We start from the raw sequence: 19647 nt of genomic DNA, 5'->3' as shown, positions 1-19647 counted from the left end.
GTCTCTGTCTCTGTCTCTGTCTCTCTCTCTCTCTCTCTCTCTCTCTCACACACACACACACACACACACACACACACACACACACACACACACAGACATGCACCCATGCACATACACACACACTCCCTGCTGGTCACCTTTAAAGGTCACTTTAAAGGAAAATTAGAGCTGATTAAAGAAAAAAACAAAACACACTGTTGCAATATCTGATCAAATAATTGATTTCACTAAAGAGGATTAAAATTACTTTACATCTGGTTAGTGTTTTAATATCATTTCAAATTTCTCCATCATTCATTCAATTCTGTAAGTTATTATTAAATTTACATGTAATACATATTAATGATTCTCCAAAAAAGATCAATACAAATCCTTCAAACATTGCAGAGTAGTTTCTAATTAACACAAAACAGACTTCTTTTTTATTGCTTTGCCATAATCTATTTCATCCTCCTTTATTACACAATGTGTTTTACCTTTTGAACTGTTCTGTAGCATTCATTGCATATTCATAAGGTTTATATATATTTTTGCTACTGGAAAGGGTTTGTATCTTGAAAGTATTAGTTTTTCATTCCTCACCCTTTCCTTTTCATGAAATCAAAAAAACTTTTTCCAGAACTGTAATTCACACATTTTCTCCATGATCTTGGATAGTTGGCTTTAAAAGCCTTTAAAAGCCTTCTGAAGTAGCAAAGTCAGATACTAAATGTCATGGTGTCATTTCCTCTCTATACCCTTCATTTAGGCTGAGACTCTCCCCTCAACCCAAAACTTCTGTTATTTTCACCCACTGCTCAGAGTGGGAGGCAGCACACTTAATGAAACCTTTGCTTTATTTTAGTGCCTTTAAAAGTGCCTGCCTAGGAGGGATATTGTGAAGATTAAGTAAAATAGCGTATATAAAATTATAAGACTATTGTTCGACACACAGTACTTAGTAAATAGTGACTATTAATTTATTATGGTTGCCTTATAATTAGATTTTAATGATTTCATTTACAAAACTTATTTTTTTATTTATAAGCTCAGGCATGTCATATTTTCCTGGGTAGTAATTTTCTTCCTTCTCACACTTTCCGGTCACTCAGAATTAAATATCCTTATTATGTCCTTTTTACAGCTTGGTGTTTTGTTTTAAAATGTTCCAGTTAGTAGAACACTTTCTTAAATTTCAATAGTAGTAGAAGGAATGTGAACTTGAGCAACTACTGCCTTAACACTGAAAACCAAAACATTGTACCTTAACAACAATTCTGTACCAGTCAGACCAAGCTTTCTTTCTTCTTGTGAATTTATCTTCTAAACTGCAATTCTATTCCATAATATATAAAGGCCCCAAATAAAAAGATACAGGATATCCTTCAGTATGAGGATTAAATCAGAGGTTGTACATGAGATGCTTAAAATCATACCTGGAACATAGGAACTGCTCATCAAATATTAGCGCTTTGTTGTGGTATTACTGCATCTGAGCCATGACATGGATGGAGACCTCAGTGCCTATAACCAGCAACACCCCCAGTATTTGGGTGGGTGTCTATATGATAGCTTTTCCTTTGAGCTACCCAAAGATAGCCAAATATACATCCACAGTAAGCAGGAGCAGAGAGAGGCAAATAACAGAATGATGAACAAGAAAACAAATTCTCAAAACACATGAGATGCCAAATGTGGATTCTCAGAATGGTTTGGGAGGTAGCCCTATTCTCAAAGTTCTTGACCCCCAATATGATGCTCAGGGGCTCTGTCAGGGAAAAAAAAGTTCTGACAGCTATTTTTTTTTTCCTAGTCTCAGAATTTATTTTTTTTGAGATAGCATTGCAAACATCCTGCTTAATTTTCTCCCTTGGCAGAAGTTTTGATCCATCCAAAATTTAGTAAAGAACTGCATCTTCTGTATCAATCCCTCATCTCTTTCCCCCAGTGTTAGTAAGAGAAGTTCTAGAAACATCTTTAACACCTGTCTACAAACACCAATGCCCAGTTTCTAATACTTCCTATCACAGATTATTGTCACTAGTATGGCTTAGTAGGCCTTACTTTATTGTGTCAGAAATTTCACATTTCTCCCACATGTTGTTGAAGAAGGCAGTCAAAGGTCCATTCCTACAGGCCTTTTGATTTGTGTAGAGCTTTGCAGTGGGGCCAGAACCCACTGGCCCCGCATACTCTTTCCACAGTTTCCTCCCATGGCCCAATCCCTGAGATGCAATATCTTTTGTTAAATTGTCTGTGTCTTCACCCTTTCGTTAAACATCAGCTATCCTAGTAAATCTCTGCCTCAGTTTTGCAAAAAGAGAAAGTGTGTATTCTTATTTTTGTCACTGCAAGACCTCTATAAGGACTTAAATTTTCCAAAATTTCTTTTTCATTGTCATCTTAACCATAGCCTGTTTTTCCTTCAAATTTCACCTTATCTTGTTTTACTCATAGTGACTTGGATAGGAATTTACCTTCTCTTACATCTCTGATCACATTGCCCTGTCTCTGTACAAAGATTTTTATGGGTAGTATTCTTTTTTTTTTAATTTTTTTCAATTTGTTTCTGAGTATACACTTTTCATTAATTACTTCTGTACTTATAAATATATATTTTACTATCTAAAACTTTTTGGCTCTATTTCTTCCCTTGGGACTTCATGTTTTAATTTGTCCTGCTATTCTGAGCTCTTGAGAGGTGAGCTACAAGAACCATGTGCTTAATTTTTATTTATTTATGTATAATTTTTATTTATAAAAATTTTTATAAATTTATTTTAAATAAATATATTGATTTATACAAATGCCACCTATAATATCTCTACTTCAAACAATTTATGATTTATTTTATAACAAAAATGATATACATTCTGGTAAAATTTCCATGGACACAGGAAAAAAAGTTTATATTCTTTCAGTAGGAAGCACATCTCTCTGTCTCCATACACACACACACACACACACACACACACACACACACACTCCCCATAGTACTAATTCACAGGTTCCCTTTATACTCTTTTCCAAACCGCATACCATTCTTGGGAGTTTGAAACATATGAAATGCCTTGTGCCTAACTAATAATCTGAGCTTGAGCAAACACATCTCTTTGGTTCATCTTAATATAAGCAATTATCAAGTTTCCACCCTATATATCCCTCCTAAGATGATAGTACCTCTTATAGGAAAGAGAATAAAGTATAAATGGAATCTTAGTGAGGTTATTTCTGGCCTCTAAGAAAGCTCACAATGCCTAAATAGAGGCTTCTATGAGTGATCACTAGTAAATGGGCCCCTCGGGAAGATGGCTTGGTCTCACACTAGGAACAACTTAATATTATAAAACTATATTATAACGGAATTATGCAGTTTTAGTACTTGAAAGAATCTTGTGGATCATCTGTCTCTCTCTCTCACACACACATACTCTGTATACACATATATTTCACTTCCTCTTCTATACTAAAGGAATCATGTAATTTTTCTCAAGATGTTTTATCCAAAGTTCCCACAGGCCACCAATATGTGTTTTACAGTGTACAACATGAAAATGTCATTTTCCCTAAATATAAGTTGTCCAATTTAGTCATCTGTTAAACTTGGTAAAAAATATGTGACAAAATAGCACCATATGTGTTTAAACATAAGAAGGAATCCATCAAAATTAGGTCTAGCAAAAATAAGTATAATACATAAGGGAGGTATATCTATGCCATAAGAAAAAAATAGTTTGTAAAAGTATTATGGGCATTATTTGTAAGTGCAGAGGAAAAGTAGATGGATGATACTATCTTGTTGGTAATATTTGAAATTGAGGTACCTAAATGAGCCATAGAAAATTTGTGTCTGCTCACTTGAATTGCTAAAATGCAAGATCTCAGGGGATTTATAGTAGAATTATATTGACCTTTACACAAATCAGAGCATAACACATATGAGGAAGCTACCTCAAACCCTACAACAGTTCTTCTTTGGCTTTGCCAAAGAAGTTAAGCCCATATTGCTTTTAAATAATGAAAGTAAATACATGTGAGACCACAATATAATCTTAAAGAGAAAACATTTTCTCCTCAGCAAGATACATATATTAAAGTGAAATGGAATGCATAGAGAGAGCCATCCCCTAAGTTACGAAGATACAATGGGTTCTTTTGGAAACAGAATGATGGCTGGAGACACCTGTGTATGTGACTGGCACCAAACATCAGCCATTATTCTGTCATATCTATTTCATCAGTGAGCAAGAAGTCTCATAATTTTGAATGAAATTGACCAGATCACTTCTTTATTGAAACTCTGATATAATACACTTGCTAAATAAGTCATCTCTTCAATGCCGCTTTCACAATACTGTGTGGTTTACCATCAAGATACTTTCAATAAGGTAATCTGGTGAGTTAAAAGTTGAATTTTGAGAATGTGCAAAGTACAGCAGAACAGAGACTTATTTTTAAAAACAGAACGTCTTATTTGAAGATGTTCACTTATACGTTTCGTAGGTAAAGGTTAAATCATGAAAACAGAATAGACTTCCATTTGTGTTAAATACATTTTTACATTTATATGGACCCTTCAATATTAATGAAATATTGTCAGCAAAAGGCACAAATCAATAATTGAAATAATATAGCTTTGTTACAGCATCAGAGATGGATTATATGTCCTAAAAACATTCAAAATTTAACTTAAAAAAAAAGATTAACAACAAAAGAAACAAACTAACAAAAAACCTGCATGTAATTCCTATGCACCCTACAGAGAATAGGGTTATTTTATCCAGTAATCCAGTGCACTATACTAGTCTTTAAGACCATGGCTAATCTGAGATATAGTTAATTTTTTCTCACCCATCTGGGAAAGGTAGGCAGAGTAAAACTAAGACAAGATCCTAATGACAATCAGTTGAAACCAGTGCCTCCAACTGCTCATAAAAAATGGACATAAAAACAACAGATTATGGCTGTAAGCATGATTCTTTCACTATAGCATCAGTGGGTCATTGTATGAGACAATTAAAAAAAAAAAACCTAACAAAGATTCTCATTTAAAAACAAACACCTAGGCAAAGAACATCAATAGAAATTTAACAATAAGGAAATCCAAAAGGCACATCAACACAATTGAACATGTTTAAACTTATTTGTAATTAAATAAATATAAATAAAAAATAATAAAATATTGTTTCTTCTCTTCCAGATTAGCAAATACGAAAAGACTTAAAATACTTAGCATTATAAACGTGATGGAGAATATCTATCCCACACAGAGTCAGTAAGAAAGAAAGGTGCCTTTTATTCTGGAAATTGCATTACTAAAAATATATGTTAAGGAGATATATGAATAAGTGTATAAAGAATTTTAAGCAAGAATGTTCACAGGAGCATTTTTTAATATCAGAAGTTTCGAAACAATCTAAATTTCTATCAAGTAAGAACTATCCTGTTATCTAAGCTCCATATTAAAATGATCATGAATATCAATGTTAATTTGAGTCTCTCCATGTACTGTTCCCTTTATATACATGTGTGTTCTCCCCCTTCACATTTCTCAACACCCTTTCAGTTAAGCCAAGGTATATGACTAATTATGAATAGTGGGTGGTGAGCAGAAGTGATGGGTGACATGTCCACGTTAAGTATTTAAGAGCCAGTGTGTGAACATTCATCTCCCGGCTGCCCCTGACCCAGAATCTATTATTTCTAAATAGCATATATGCAAGGTAAATGTTGGCTAGATCAGTGAGTCACTAATTGGAAGGTAGCTATTAGAGCCACAACAGACTATTAAAAAACAAACTTCAGTGTGTTGTTAGGGAGAATTTGGTGATTTAATTACCATCATAGAGACAAACCTAACAAAGGCATTTCTAGCAAAGGTGGATAATGTAACAACAACAACAAGCCTAAAATATGTGACATTGGCTTAATTAGCAAGTGGAAGATAGTAAGAAAACTATTTCCAGAGACCAGTGAGATATTAGATTTATGTTATTGTAGTAGTAAAACATTTGATAAAATTGAAGACTTGATAAACTTGAGTCTACATACCTAATGAACTTGTAGCTCTGGGCCAATGACTATGATGATTGAATGGACTTAATAGTGTGTGTTAATTGCTAACTGATAGTGTTTGGCAAGTATTATAAGAAAACAATTAGATCAAGATAGAATTAGTACCAAGGAGAGTACTAGGAAGCAAGCCCTCAAAATGAAATCCTAGGACAATTGTTTTCGTCTTTGGTCTTGAAAACACAGCTGGGATCCTTGCTTATGGCAATAGGATGCTAGTAATCCATGATGCTCTGTGTTATCACAATTAAGTGACCTGTGACTGATTGTGAGGATCTGCCGATTTAAGTGCTTTGAGATCCTGAAGGAAGGCTCCATGTTTCTGTTACATAACTATTATTTTAAAACACTGGTGAGGGAGAGACTTCTGCACTACAGAGTTTGCAGAAAGGAAATGACAAGCTTGGGTTTTGAACATTCTGATTTCAAAGCAAAAAATGGATTCACAGAATATTAATGGACAATGGGACTGCTTAACTTCCAGTGAGAAGGTAGTGGTAATTACTGTAATATGACATAAGGATGAAGTCATAATCGGAATGTTAAGAACATGAGTTTTTGGCTTTTGGTTTTTCACCAGTGTCTAATCAATCACAGTGTCTTTAGAAATGAAATATATGGGCAGTCACTAAATATTATTTGCTATGGTCTAAATGTTTGTGTCTCTCCAAAATTCATATGTTGAAATCTTAATGCCCTATGTATTAGGAGGGAGGGCCTTTGGTGATTAGGCCATGATGGTGAAACCCTCATGAATGACATTAATGTCCTTATAAAAGAGGCCCAAGAAAGCTCACTTGCTCCCTCCACCATGGGAGGACACAATGAGAAGTCTACTGGAAAAAAGGTCTTTACCAGAACCCAATCATCTGGCACCCTGATCCATGACTTCCTGCCTCCAGAACTGTGAGAAATAAATTTCTTTTGTTTATAAACTACCCAGGTATTTTGTTAGACAGTCCTAACTAAGAAACTATTTGATCTGTATAACAGGAAAAAAAAAAACAGGTCTGGTGACCAAACACCAGACTCAAATAACCACAATTGAAATCATAGCTGCTTAGCCAGTTTTAATAGATTTAAGACAGTTCACAGACCCAAAGAGCCTGATTGATGGGGAGGCTGGTTCCCTTTGAGGAATGACCCTGAGTAACTGCCACACATACTGTAAATATTTCTCCTAGTCTTTCCAAAGGCATTTACCACCATTTACCTTGGTGACTGGTACATGGGAAAGATGAGACAGCCACACCTTTAAAAATGTCTAAATACAGGCTCAGAATTGGTATTCATTCTTGGATGCCCAAAACCACAATATTCTGCAAGTCAAAATGAGCATATAGTGGTAATTTGATAAGGGTGTTTTCATTCAAGTCTGTATCACAATGAACTCAGTGGGCCTAGGACCCATCCTGTGATTATATTCCCATTCCCTGGATGTATAATTTAAGTAGATATACTTAGCAGCTGGTAGACATTGGCTCCCTACCTCATGGAATATGGACTATTATTATGAAAGACAGGATCAATGGACTCCCTCAGAACTTCCCTCTCCCTATACCAAATGCCTAGGGAAATTGCAGGTAAGAGCCACCAGCAGAAAGTGGCTCTCAAGAGGAATAGAGAGAGAGAGGGAGAGCGAGAGGGAGAGCGAGAGAGAGAGAGACTGCCATAAACTTAATCAGGTTATTATACCAATTTAAGCTGCTAGTTTAGAAATAGTGCCTTTTTGGGAGCAACGTATCAAAGCTTCTGATACCTGGTATATAGATGGTATGAGCCAGTTTCTCTGCATTCTTCTTCCAGATTCTGGAGGGTGGGGATGCATGAAGCCATTTAGGGCAGTAGAACAAGTGACATGAGGGAGTTCCAAGTGTGTGTGTGCTGATGTCTGAGAAACGACCCAGCTTCTTCAGGTGCCCTGGCTCCTCACAGCCAGGCTGGACCTCAGAGGACTTGAGGCTTCCTGAGGCAGAGCCAGACTACTTGCTGGGGAGGAGTCCCAGGTCACACTGTATTATATTCTTGCTCTCTCCCCCCAGCAGTCCAGAATTACACCTCTTTTAAAGCCGTCTGCTTTTTCTTTCTTTTATTAAAGATGACTAACAGTACTGACATGTAGTTGATCTTCTTCTAGAAACTGGATATATACAGAGTTTAGACAGAGCACAACCAATATTCTGTCAGAGGCAGAGGAGACAGAACAGGGCAGCGCAGGACTGTGGACTTCATACCTGCTGATGGGGAAGTCAGTGTCGGTGTTCACTGAATGCTGCCTCTATTTCATAACCACTATATTTCTCTCATTTCCACATGTGTCAGCTTCACTTTCTTCCCCCCTGAAATTTAATCCATTGATTTAAATGTGTAGTGTATTTAAGTTACAAATCTCACTTCTGCCCCTCTACTAGAACTTTTCCGGAAAAGCCTCCATTTCTTCCTTGATCCTGTTGCCACATGTGAAGTTACTGTCAGTGTTTTGAAGGTTGTTGCTGGTGAGCGGCTTGTCAGTCATCCTGGCTAAGGGCTGGGCAAAGCCAGTGCAGGTTAAGTGTTAAGTATCTAGGAGGTGGAGGTGAGCACCAACACGGGTCACAGCGGTGGTACGTGGCCATGGCTAGGATGCGGGTGCCCAGGAGAAGCCTGGCCCTCTCCCATAGAAAGACCAAGTCCGAGTCTGCCCACCGCAAGACCCGAAAGAGAACGAGCTGCTACCCCAGCCTCCACGCTGCAGGTCTGCAGGAAGAGTACCACCTCCAGCAGCTCCCGGCCCCTCCTTGCCACGGGCTGTCCTCCCAACAGGTGGGCCCGCAGGCGCAGGCGTTGTGGCCCCTTGCACATGCCCGCCAGGCCAGACCTGAGCAAGCAAACGTCGAGAAGCCCAGCACACTTTTGCTACTATCCCGGGTGTGGGTACCTGGTATACAGCTATTGATAGGACAATTGCTCTTTTTTTTTTTTTTTTTTTTTTTTTAACTCTTTAACAATTGTGAAGAAACACAAAGAGAAGTCAGCTTTTACCTAGCATGGTCAAAAGTTGTTAACAAATTAACTAACCACTTCTCTGCCAAACTCTAGTCCACTTAAGTTTGGATCATAGTGAAATCCTACAGAATAGGGCATTTCTTCCACTACATTGATGACATCATGAAAATTGGACCAAATGAGCAGAAAACAGAGACTGTCTTAGTTGATTTAATAAGACACATATGAGCCAAAAGATGACAGAATTAATCCTATCAAAATTCAGGGTCTAATCACTTCAGTTATGTTTCTGGGATCTAGTTTTTGCGACATTCACTCCAAAATGAAAAATTATTGCATTTTCACTTTTTACTATTAAAAAAACAAATACAGTGGCTGGAAGTCTCTGAATTCTTGAGACAATGTATAGCATCTCAGAGTGTGCTATTCTTACTAATTTATGGAAACCCATAAAGTGAAAATTTTTCAGAGGGGCCCAGAGGAAGAGAGAAGCCTGAAGCTGGCTCAGATTTTAATACAAACCACTGCACTACTTGAACTTATTGATACATCAGATCTAATGATGCTTATCAGTGTCTAAGAAAAACGGGGCTATTATAAACAGCTCTGGAAATTTCCAATAGAAGAAATGCAATGTATCCACAGGGATTGGGAATAAAGGCATTACTCCATGGTTCTCTTACACAGAAAATTATTTTTTGACAACTTCTCCTGCATTGTCTCTTCTCCCTCATACCACATCTATTTCCTTTTGGGAAATTCCAGTGACAAGTTGACTGAGGAGGAAAAATCTCTGACTTTTATAGATGGTTCACAGTATATTCCTGGAACCAACAGGGAGTGGCCTTTGGTAGCATCACTGTTCTATTCAGGAATGTTCTTGAAAAATAGTACTGAAGAGAACTCTCAAGAGCAGAATTTCAAACCATATATTTGATTTTCCAATTTGGACTGAGAGATAGCTCCTGATGCATTGGCAGTGGCTAACTGACCGGATGGTCAGAGACATGGGAACAACAGAAGAGGATCTGCAGAAAAGATGGGCAAATGAATTTTTGCAATGTGCACAGAGTATGAAGATCTTTGTATCCACGTTAATGTTTATCATTGGGCATCCACTGTAGAGAACAGTCTCCAATGTCAGATGGAAAGAATAACACGTTCTGTTCATGTCTGTCAGTCTTAACCACGAATTCACATAAAAAGTGTCCACGGGACTACTCTGCATGAGTCAACCAATGGACTTTCCCTCATCTGATTCTATTATTGCAAATACTGGGTACCTAATCTGCCAATATCAGAGACCAAAACTGACCATTCTTCCTTGGGTATGGCTGGAGGACTGGCCAGATACCTTTTATCTTTTTATATTATTTTTTTAATTAATTGTTTTTTATGTTTTATTTTTTTATTAATTTTATCTTTTTTAATTTACATCTAAATTAGTCAGCATATAATGCAACAATGATTTCAGGAGTAGGTTCCTTAATGCCCCTTACCCATTTAGCCCATCCCCCCTCCCACAACCCCTCCAGTAACCCTCTGTTTGTTCTCCATATTTATGAGTCTCTTCTGTTTTGTCCCACTCCCTGTTTTTATTATTTTTTTTGTTTCCCTACCTTTATGTTCATCTGTTCTGTGTCTTAAAGTCTTCATATAAGTGAAGTCATATGATATTTGTCTTTCTCTGACTGACTAATTTCACTTAGCATAATACCCTCCATTTCCATCCACATAGTTGCAAATGGCAAGATTTCATTCTTTTTGATTATCGAGTAATACTCTATTGTGTGTATGTGTATATATATACATATATATATATATACACATCTTCTTTGTCCATTCATCCATCAAGGGACATTTGGGCTCTTTCCATACTTTGGCTATTGTTGATAGTGCTGCTATAAACATGGGGGTGTATGTGTCCCTTGTGAAACAGCACACCTGTATGCCTTGGATAAATGCCTAGTAGTGCAATTGCTGGGTCATGGGGTAGTTCTATTTTTAATTTTTTGAGGAACCTCCATACTGTTCTCCAGAGTGGCTGCACCAGCTTGCATTCCCACCAACAATGCAAAAGAGATTCTCTTTCTCTGCATCCTCGCCAACATCTGTTGTTGCCTGAGTTGTTCACGTTAGCCATTCTGACAGGTGTAAGGTGGTATCTCATGGTGGTTTTGATTTGTATTTCCCTCATGATGAGTGATGTTGAGCATTTTTTCATGTGTTGGTTGGCCATCTCAATGTCTTTCTTGGAGAAGTGTCTATTCATGGCTTTTGGCCATTTCTTCACTGGATTATTTGTGTTTTGGGTGTTGAGTTTGATAAGTTCTTTATACATTTTGGATACTAACCCTTTATCTGATGTGTCATTTGCAAATATCTTCTCCCATTCTGTTCATTGCCTTTTAGTTTTGCTGATTGTTTCCTTCACTGTGCAGAAGATTTTATTTTGATGAGGTCCCAGTAGTTCATTTTTGCTTTTGTTTTCCTTGCCTCCAGAGATGTGTTGAGTAAGAAGTTGCTGTGGCCAAGATCAAAGAGGTTTTTGCCTGCTTTCTCCTCGAGGATTTTTATGGCTTCCTGTCTTACATTTAGGTCTTTCATCCATTTTGAGTTTATTTTTGTGTATGGTGTAAGAAAGTGGTCCAGGTTCATTCTTCTGCATGTCGCTGTCCAGTTTTCCCAGCACCACTTGCTGAAGAGACTGTCTTTATTCCATCGATATTCTTCCCTGCTTTGTCAAAGATGAGTTGGCCATACATTTGTGGGTCCATTTCTGGGTTCTCTATTCTGTTCCACTGATCTTAACGTCTGTTCTTGCGCCACTACCATATTACATATCTTCATGATCTACATAATCTTCATGATTACAGCTTTGTAGTAGAGCCTGAAGTCTGGAATTGTGATGCCTCCTGCTTTGGTTTTCTTTTTCAAGATTGCTTTGTCTATTCAGGGCCTTTTCTGGTTCCATGAAAATTTTAGGATTATTTGTTCTAGCTCTGTGAAGAATGCTGCTGTTTGATCCTCTTTGATAGGGATTGAATTGAATATGTAGATTGCTTTGGGTAGTATCGACATTTTAACAATATTTGTTCTCCCTATCCAGAAGCATGGAATCTTTTTCCATTTTTCTGTGTCTTCTTCAATTTCTTTCATAAGCTTTCTATAATTTCCAGTGTATAGATTTTTCACCTCTTTGGTTAGATTTATTCCTAGGTATTTTATGTTTTTTTGTGCAATGGTAAATGGGATCGTTCCTTTATTTTTCTTTCTATCGCTTCATTATTGGTGTATAGGACTGCAACCGATTTCTGTGCGTTGATTTTATATCCTGCAACTTTGCTGAATTCATGAATCAATTCTAGCCATTTTTTGGTGGAATCTTTTGAGTTTTCCACATAGAGTATCATGTCACCTGCGAAGAGTGAAAGTTTGACCTCCTCCTGGACGATTTGGATGCCTTTTATTTCTTTGTGTTGTCTGATTGCAGAGGCTAAGACTTCCAATACTATGTTGAATAACAGGGGAGAGAGTGGACGTCCCTGTCTTGTTCCTGACCTTAGGGGGAAAGCTCTCAGTTTTTCCCCATTGAGGATGATATTAGCGTTGGGTTGTTCATGTATGGCTTTTGTGATCTAGAGGTATGATCCTTCTATCCCTACTTTCTTGATGGTTTTTATCAAGAAAGGATGCTGTATTTTGTCAAATGCTTTCTCTGCATCTATTGAGAGGATAATATGGCTCTTATCCTTTCTTTTATTGATGTGAGAAATCACATTATTTGTTTTGCAGATATTGAACCAGCCTTGCATATCAGGTATAAATCCCACTTGGTTGTGGTGGATAATTTTTGTAATGTATTGTTGGATCCGGTTGGCTAATATCTTCTTGAGGATTTTTGCATCCATGTTCATCAAGGAAATTGGTCTATAGTTCTCCTTTTTAGTGTGGTCTCTCTCTGCTTTTGGAATCAAGGTAATGCTGGCTTTATAGAATGAGTTTGGAAGTTTTCCTTCCATTTCTATTTTCTGGAACAGCTTCAAGAGGATAGGTGTTAATTCTTCCTTAAATGTTAGGTAGAATTCCCCTGGAAAGCCTGGCCAGATACCTTTTAACAAGTTGTTTACCTTGGACTCTGCTATTTGATGCTGAAGCTACGATTTCCACCAATAGGGGGAACTTTAATTACAAGGATACTATAAGGTAAGAGGATAGAAAAGCCATGTGCTCCATTCTGAGTGCTCCCTATTCCTGTCAGCATCATGGCAACCATGGTTCTTCATCTTAGAAGCAATAGTTGGTACCTAGTCACTGATTTCTTTTGGCATCCCCAGGACCAGTGTTATTACAGTCCATCAGATGTACCAGCAGCAGCCAGTGTCTCCTTCTTAGAGGTATCAGTCCCACTATGCAGGGCTCCTTTGATATCTTGTCAATGACAGCCAGGCAAAAAACTATTTCTCAGAAGTCTAGATCCCACTTTTACAGGTCCCTCCTTTCTGTTTCTAACTCATGATATCCTCAGCTTCTTCCCACTGTTCCCCAGTCCTAGAGGCGATAGCTTCTTCCCATAATTATTATCTCTATGGTGTATCAGTGTTCCTGTTTGATTTTTCAGTCCCCTCAATACCTTTTGACCAATTCCCAAAGCGGTGACAATTTTCCATTTGAAATCCCATTTCACCACAAATGAGAAAACATACATTGGAGAAACCCTGTGAATGTAATATATATGGAAAAAAACTGCCAGCAGTCAGTCCTCAATTTTTATTACAGAGAGAAACTATGTGAATGCAGTAATTCATTTGAACACATATGTCACTTTACATAAGAGAACACATACAAGGAAGAAAACTGATATAAGCACTAAATGTGGGAATGCTTTCAGCAAGAAGTAGCATGTCACTATTTATCAGAACACTCACACCAGTGTCTTTAGACCTATGACACTGGTATTGCTTTCTGAAGTGTCACAATTTGAAAGGTCCGTTTTGGCCATCTTCAAGCCATATCTCTCCACAGAGCAGAGTCCAGAACCAAAAGGGGACCCACCCAAAGCCTACTGAATCTCTGCTTAAACATGTTCCATGTAACCACAGATCTTATAACTTCCTGTCCAAAGAGCCCTAGGGCCAAATTGAGGGCCCACATGAGCCTGCTCCTTAGATTTGTCCTCTCTTAAACAGAAAGCACCAAAAGTGTGTACACACTTACACCAGTATGGTGCACAGAGGTATGTATAGGGAGGAGCTTGGTTGTATACAATGAAGGGCCACACACCCTCACAAAATGCCCCTCAAGGTGCAGGAAGATCTGGACATGAGAAGAGAGAGGGTGGTAGGCTCTAGGCCCAGAGGAATTCAGTCATATCTGTGAAAATGCCTATGAATTCAAGAACCAAAATGCAAGCACTCATGAAGAAAAGAGAACTAAAATATTAATGAAATATTATGAGTATTTGAAAGTATAAATGTGTTCAACAATAAATCAAAACTTATTATATATCAAAGAATTCATACTCAGGGAAAATCTTATCAAATATGATATTATGGGAAAATAAAGCTTTTCTTTTAGATATAATCTTATGTTATAAATCATGTTTCAGATGTGATACCAAACATTTTATAGAAAAGATTACAGAACAATTTTTTATTAATAAGTTCAGTCACTGTGGAATATGAAGCCATTCAAAAAGGAATTGAATAATTTTAATACTCAGACAATGTACATCAAGCATATATACCAACTTTCCCTGAGATAGAAAGGATCTATATAACTGAAAGTATAGAGATACCACACTTTCTTATTAATCTAACATAACTATGACTATGAAATTAATATAGTAAATAATACCATAACTAGAGTACATTTATCAAGATTTTCTACATTAATCCCACCAGGATGGCATGATACACAGTGGAAATATAATCCTTTAGAAGTTTAAACTATCATTCCACAAACCTTTTCTCCTATTAGTTCTTGGAAAATATAAATAGCTTTAGACATTTGTAACTGAATTGTCCTATCAATAAAAAGCTATTATCTTGGGTAAGTTACAAAAAAAGCCTGTGTGAAAAATACTCAGTAAAACATATCAGCAGATTGCAAAATTTCAGGGCTAAAATTAGGTTAAGGGCATTGTCAGGAAGTGAATATTTTCATGTGAAGGTTTTTGAAACAAAGTTTACTGAAACGTGGGTTAAGGAAAAGACTAGGAAGTGAAAACATAACTGCATAAACAATACAGCTCACGGAGGGATTTGGCATTGACCTCCCTAAAGGTGTGTATTGTCTATCAAAGGGGAGTGGAGCCTGGGGCCGTGGAGATATTACAGGGGTTGTAAACCAGAAGGGGCCTGCCTAAACCTATTCCCACACCTCCAGATGTTTATTATGTACATTCCAGAGCTGAAGAGCCAAGGATGGTTTGTCTTCTCTTTCCAAGGAGAATTTGTTTACATGAGAGAGTAAAGATTACTTTCTCTCTCAGGAGGAGAAGAGAAAACAGTTATCCTTCTATATAAACTCTGAGATTCATATTTTTGGGGTTCCTTACTCATAGTAGAAACTCAGGTACATATAAGGTCACATCTATCTGGCCTTTATCACATGACCCAAGAAAGGGAAAAACAAATTGAGACAAAGGGAACGAATGCAGTTATTACTATGAGCAATAATATGTTCCTGCCTCAGAAACCTTATACCTATCTTCAGAATAATTCAAATAAATATAAATGTTGAAACTTAATAGGAAAGACCTTCCTACTTTCTAATCTTATATTACATACCATTAAATTAAGAGAGAAAGACTTTGAAGGCAAAAAAGGAAAGAAATAAAACAGATGGAAGGGCTATGCCTAGAAAAGAATTATAGATGAGCTTACTGGCACATGGAAATGAGAATAATCGGAAAGATACGAAGCCTTTTAAGATTATGAGAGAGTGATACTGCCAAAAAACCATAAATTTTGCCTTTAAAAGTCTGTGATTGTTCAATGCTTAAAACAACCGTTGGCTCCACAATTCTCCAAGGTCAGAAATCAGACTGACAAAGCTATGCAGCCACAAAGGAGAGCAAAACCCAAGATCCATTTTCAATGTGCCCAACAAGGATGGAAAGAAAAAAAACAAAACCAAATACCTCATGATAAGTGGGGTCTGGGACCCTCAGATTCAAGAGCAACTCTAGGAGCTTAATCACCAACTCCCCACACTCCTAGGGTAAAGGATTTCATAGTACCTGCCAGCAGAATTCTGGAATTTCTCTTGACCAGTGATATTTGGTGCCTTTAGAAGTGAAGCAGAAACATTTAATGGTCACCAAATATCCATGTACTCCCCTACTTTCCCTAGCCCCTTTGCAGTCCAAAAAATTGTGTTAGGAATTTTAGCCAAAGGACTATGAGCAAAAGTCATGTGGGTCACTCTGGCAGAGTAGCATTAAGATACGGTTTTCTCTTCCCTGTAATGGTTACCTGAAAGCTAGGCAGTGTTTCTTCATGAGACAAGCCACCTGGATCCCACAACTTAGAAGGAAGCTGCCCTTGAGAACCACCAGACTGTTCTGAAAGAGTGAGAAATAAGTACATGTTGTTAAACCTTTGAAATTTGGAGGTTTCTGTTACTGCAGCATTACCTACCCCTGCAGCTCTCAATCAGGGGTGATTTTGCCCCACTGGAGACATTTGACCATGTCTGAAGGCAATTTGGATTGTCACAACTGGAAAGGAAATTCCTCTAGCATCTAGTGGGTCAAGGTCAGGGATGCTGCTAAATATTCTGTAATGCACAGAATAACCTCCCATAACAGAACCATTTGGCCAAAAATGTCAATAGTGCCACTGTTGAGGAACCCTGGCCAATCCTAACCCAATCCATACAACATTCAAATGGTCTGTAACGTATCATTAAGTGACAAAATCTCAGATTTATTTGGATCATTTATATGCAGCATTTTGAGATTGTATGACTCTCCCCGTGTCTGTGCATGTCTATAATCTATTCTTCCCACACTCTCCAGAGTGATCATTTTTAAAAAATGCAAAGCAAACCACATCACCTTCCTGCTCAAAACTTCAAGGAATTCAATCATACTCATAATAAAAACTCTACCTTGCACCTTGGCCTATTAGGCTCCTGCCCTCCCACCTTCCCAATACCCTTGCTATCCCTTTAATCTACGCTTACAAGGCATTATACAGTTCTAACTTGCCAAGTACATTCCTGCCTTGGAGCCAAAGACACTGCCCTCCTCCTGATCTGTTTATCCTTAGATAACTGATGTTCCTGCCCTCAGTCAAGGGCTCTGCTCCTTAGGTCTCCTCCCCAGAGAGGCTTTCCCTGATTATTCTACCTGCAATGGATCCCACTTCCAGTCAGTCCTTATCCCCTTACCCTGCTTTATTTTCCCTCACACAACTTAGGCTTAGGCTTCCCTGAAATTTTGCTGTGTATTTCTTTCTTTGCAATATTCCTCATCGAAATTAGCTGAAGAGGTTTAGTATTTTCCCCGTATCTCTAGGCCTAGAATCCTGGCCAAATCTTAGTAAGTACATCATAAATACTTGTTGAATAAATGACTAACTGGATGTAAATGTATTGAGAGATACCAGGAACTGTGTCCAAATGTTAATATTGGGTTGTACAATTTCAAAGGATTTTCACTTTCTTAGAATTTTATACATTGCCTCATTTTCTACCTCTGTTACCTTTATAAACCAATTTTTATTTTACTCTTCAAAAAAAATATACAAGTTTCAATACCACGTGTGAGAGAGTTGAATTTTGGAGGCAAATTCTTCATTATATACATGAAGAGAGGAATTATGTAACAAATCTATATTTTGGTTTGTTATACTCTCTTGGAATCAAATGAAACAGCTCAGATTCCTTAGTTATGTATTTTAATAAAGAATTTTCTTTTGGTGGATATTAAGTCCATCTAAAGAAATATAGGGTTAAGAATTTCCCCTAATACCTCAAAGGATTTCAACTCAAAGTACCAGGTTCAAGTTAAAGGAGAGTTCCACAGATAACATTTGGTTATAAAATAATAACCAATCTCAACCTTCAGAGTAGCTCTTAGAAACTAAGTATACTCCTATATTCATCATTGGTGGGCTCTCAATGAACTGTAAAACATGATAAAGAAAATATGAATTTGTTTTAATGAGAAACTCTGGATACAAGCCACATTTGAGCTAATTAAAAAATAATGGACACTAAGTATTGAGAAAGGATGTTAATCTTCACTAATGAATGATAATGTATTATGATGTTATAATTAAAATGTACGTTTCTTTTTGAAATGAGAAACATAAACAAAATAAGAAAGATTTAAGATGGGCTTATGAAAGTCAGTAATCTGAGTTTATCTCTGCAGAAAAATCTATAGTGAGTATGGATAGTGAATAAAAAAGTACAAGCTTTTTTCACATACTAGAATGACAAATTTTCAGGGTGTAAAAACAAATATTGACATTAAAGTGTTCTTGTTATAAATACTTTTAATAAAAATGATATCCTAAATAAATAATATAACTGTAATACTTTAAACTAATATTGTTTAAGTATCTCAATCAATGCATTTGTGTTTAGCCCTGTCCAACAGGAGAGGAAAATAAGAATGAACAACTGGAAAGTACTTCAAGTTTAAAAAACTAGATATTAATGACAAAATTGTTATAAAATGTTGGATAAATAATCCCCACGTTGGTGCAACTAGTGGATTTTTATCTTAAATAAGGTTGACCAAAATATTGAGTCATTTACCAATGAAAAAAGCCACATGTACCTTAAAAAGATAAAATGTCTATTCATATAAATTGTCATTCAATCAAAATAGCACAGAAAATATTGAGACAATATATCCAAGTATATGGAAAGTGGGTAATGAAATCAAGAACAATAAGCCAGTAATGTGGCAAAGTTATACTTAATGTATATTCTCTTACTTAATACTATTATCCAGTAGAAAGATGTGACCATGAACAGAATATAAAAGATGTTTCATATTAAAGTTTTATTAACAATTTTGACATCATGCTCCCTGATATTTGACTTCCAAAATTAATACAAATTGGTTTGGATATGAACACAATCCTGTAGACAGGAAATGGATTTTTAGATTAAGCAAAAGTTAACCACAAATTAATATTAATGGAACCCATCGAATAAGGCTCCAATCAGCTAACATAGCAGTGAACTTATGCATTGGAAGGCATTGAGTTTAATGGTAAACAAAGTATTTAATTGAGTATTTACTAATGGGTAAAAAATGAGCTTTAATTACATTTGCTAATGACATGAAAATAGAAGAGTAGTGAAAAATGACAAAGTGTTGTGCTGGGTTTTAGCAGGAATGAGGTTCTAGGTGTGGGGAATAGATGCTTTAGACAAGTATTACATGGGATTCCATCTTTGTGAGTTGATTTTTTGGGTGTTTTGTTTATTTATGTTGTTTCTCCTAGGCAATGACTTTCTTTGCCTGAGAAAAGTAGCACCCACAAAAGACTGGGCAGATTTGGAGATTCATGGCAGCTTTTAATTCTATATTTTATAACTTCACAAGAATTACTTTAACCTGGAAGTTGCTTGACAGACTTTGAC

At 36.8% G+C, this 19647-nt stretch overlaps 1 long non-coding RNA gene across 1 annotated transcript in view; it reads right to left on the bottom strand.

Annotated features, from left to right (window-relative positions):
- LOC128775591 (uncharacterized) overlaps window positions 1–19647 on the bottom strand; it is a 273094-nt gene that overhangs the window by 123616 nt on the left and 129831 nt on the right. Inside the window, exon 4 of the long non-coding RNA XR_008420416.1 lies at window positions 16515–16603. This is a non-coding gene — a long non-coding RNA (uncharacterized LOC128775591). The remainder of the gene's footprint in view (window positions 1–16514; window positions 16604–19647) is intronic.

Source organism: Panthera pardus, unplaced genomic scaffold (assembly GCF_024362965.1).
Source record: "Panthera pardus isolate Hobbes unplaced genomic scaffold, ASM2436296v1 HiC_scaffold_8, whole genome shotgun sequence".
Taxonomy (NCBI): domain Eukaryota; kingdom Metazoa; phylum Chordata; class Mammalia; order Carnivora; family Felidae; genus Panthera; species Panthera pardus.
The sequence above is the reverse complement of the archived record's forward strand: the minus strand, read 5'-3'. Positions and strand labels throughout refer to the sequence as shown.